We start from the raw sequence: 2,864 nt of genomic DNA, 5'->3' as shown, positions 1-2,864 counted from the left end.
AAAAAAAAAAAAAAGTTTTCTCCTCTGCTACTTTTAAATTTCACACCCCGGGAATGGATTTTCCTTAAATCGCATTAGACCCTTTTATAATGTAAAAAGTTTTCGAAACGGGTGGTCGTGTCGTGGAGAAGTTGGAATTGAAAATTCCGCCCGACTTATGCGATCGTTTACGATGGTGAATTAGGGATAAATGGACAATCTAGGCGTGCGTGAAGTTCTCTCTGAGAGAGAGAGAGAGAGAGAGAGAGAAAGATTCTTATCGACTTCGATCGACACTTTGTCGGGGAGGAAGGAAGAAGTCGGTGGAAGGAAGAAGGAAGGAGAAATTCGGTGGACGTCGTCGTCGGTGAACCGGTTGCAAAACGATAATAGCCGGTGTTAAAGCACTTTAAAAAGCATAGTCCATTATCGTGCGGGGCGAGCCAAGTACGCGTAACGCTTAAAAGCTGGAAGGAAAAGCTCGTGGAAGGCGGGGTGAGGCGAGGGGTGTAGGACATAGCCACTCTCCTCCGCCTGGTATGTATATAATATGGAGGAGGGAAAATAAAAACAGGAAGAGAAGACGGGGAAGTATCCTCGGAAGAGTGGAACGTTTGCCCCGTTGGGATGCCCAGAGTCGAACGCCTCCAACATTTTACCGTGGATTTATCTTATCGATCTCTTTTTTCCCTCCCGAATGGGCGTTGGTCCCGTATTAATTCCGTACGAATTCTTCGTTTCGAATTTCGCGAATTCTTCTCGAGGAAAAGAAGAGGTTTTTAGAATTTCTTTCGAGGTTTAATCCTTGCTCGATGTGAAATTAATAAAAATATACGGAATATTTTATCTTGTTTTCCTCTCTTCTGACATCTTCGTCCTTTTTCTCTCCCTCGCGCGATATCAAATTTCGGAAACAAGAATCGACGCAAGATTTATTCGGCACTGAGAGAATTAAGACGAGAATTAAGGTATCTCCGCGTTTATTATTTCTCTTTACCATGCATAGTGGTATCAAATTGATACCACCTCTCGTTAAAGAATAAATTCGATCGGGGTGGAGCGAGTTTGGTTAACGATGGACTAGAGTTAACTCCGCATCCTCGAGGAGGAACTAGATTCTCGGCGTGGAAAAATTTTTTGGAGAGAACAGGAGAGAAACAATGGAGGATGAAAATTTCTACAGACGTCTCTAGTTTCCTCTCGTTACTATTCCGGTCTGCTTCGAAACCGCGATAGTGAGAACGATTTCGCGAGACGTGCTCCTTCCACCAACTCTCGACCTCTTGGGGGGGAGGTGCAGCTGTGGGAAGTAACGATGGAAGAATGAAGGGAGCAGGAGGGGAGGTAAAAAGGGAGGAAGAAGGAAGGTTTTGGATTTTTCCACAAGGATCCCACGAGATATTCCCTCTCCTGCGAAAATGATACGCTTCCCTTCCCACCTTTCCTTCGTTCCCTTTTTATTATTCCAGTCAAATCAAATTCGTGGATCACGCGGAACGAAAGAATGGACGCGTTCCTTCCGCGGCCATATCCACTCTTGCCCCCCTCGCCATTTTATCGGTCCATCCATTATAAATTTTCGTTCCTGCGAAATCTCTTTCCTCCGAAGAACTGTTTCTTCGATCCAACCTTCTACCTTTTCGTACCTTGAATTTTATTCCTCGGCTCCGTGACAATTTATCTTGTGTATAAAACTTGTTTCCACGAGAGAGATCTCGAGCCATCGTTATTTAAGATCAGCCGTCAGAGGAAAACCATAGATTCTCGACTTTCTTCCCCTCACCCCTGTTATGGTTATTCGTTGCGCAACATTCCATTAAAATATTTAACAAATGGAAAGGGAGGAATTCGTAATTCCTGCGGCAAGATCCCCTTTTTGGGAGTCGTTGGAAGCGAGAAGAGGTGATCGGATCACGGATCGAGTAGAATTCGAGAATTCCAACGAGATGTCTCCTTCTTCCTCGCTTCAAATTACCATCTCGAAGAATCCTCTTCCCGATTTTTCGACTTTTTCTGGGCATTTCCCCCTCGAAAATTTCCCTTCTCCTCTCTTCTCCTTTTTTAAATTTTCTTTCGGGTTAAAATAAACCTCGGCGATGACGAGCGAGTTATCTATCGACAGAAACCAACGATAGAATTTGGATAGGGAAGAAAATTGTAATTGAAAGTAGGAGAGACAAGAACGTCCGGGTCTCGGATGAAGACAAATGCGGTCGTTTTTTATCATTTTTTTCTCGCGACATCGACGCATTATTCCCGTCATAAGTTATCGCTTTATTACCATCGTCATTACGGTGTTTTACGATCCACGTGACCGTAAAATATGGCGTCGTTATGAAAAAAGGCTCAGAGCGGGTTGCCTTCTTTCAGGATACGCGTATCTATGAGAGATCGCGTAACACGGTATCGATTCTTTTTTTTGGAATGGGACGATTCGAAAATATTTTAAATACGTTTCTTCTCTTTTAATCTCTCCGTATATGTATGTATAATTGAATGTTCCATAATTGTGTTTTTTGCGTTCTCTGTTATGAACGAGTTCGTTTATAAAAATTATTAGAAACGAGACAAGCTCGATTCTGGAAATTGGAGATAATAACTTTGCTTTAATTTCGACATTGGAATGCAATAATAATGGAATCACGTCAAATGTATAAATAAATTCGATGTATTTTTTAATACAATTCTACGAATACCGCGCGAACGCCGCCAATTGGCGCTGCCTCTCGGCAAGATTGCAAAATTGGATCGGATGATATCGTTTATGCCAACCGTGTTGCGTGTGCCAAACGTGTGATTATCGTGTAATAATTTAAATCAAAATCAAACTAGATAAACAAACAAAATCGAATATCACAATTCTAACTTTTTCTAACTTAAAAATA

The 2,864-nt window shown here is 42.1% G+C and overlaps 2 protein-coding genes across 2 annotated transcripts in view; both read left to right on the top strand.

Annotated features, from left to right (window-relative positions):
- LOC102675985 overlaps nucleotides 1-2,864 on the top strand; it is a 27,143-nt gene that overhangs the window by 6,086 nt on the left and 18,193 nt on the right. The window lies entirely within an intron of this gene.
- The window catches only part of LOC102676454, a 14,069-nt gene continuing 12,540 nt past the window's right edge, over nucleotides 1,336-2,864 (top strand). Inside the window, exon 1 of the mRNA XM_006609985.2 lies at nucleotides 1,336-1,346. The gene's annotated coding sequence lies outside the window, so the exon portion shown is untranslated. The remainder of the gene's footprint in view (nucleotides 1,347-2,864) is intronic.

This window comes from Apis dorsata, unplaced genomic scaffold, assembly GCF_000469605.1.
Source record: "Apis dorsata unplaced genomic scaffold, Apis dorsata 1.3 scaffold_68, whole genome shotgun sequence".
In the NCBI taxonomy this organism is placed as follows: domain Eukaryota; kingdom Metazoa; phylum Arthropoda; class Insecta; order Hymenoptera; family Apidae; genus Apis; species Apis dorsata.
The sequence above is the reverse complement of the archived record's forward strand: the minus strand, read 5'-3'. Positions and strand labels throughout refer to the sequence as shown.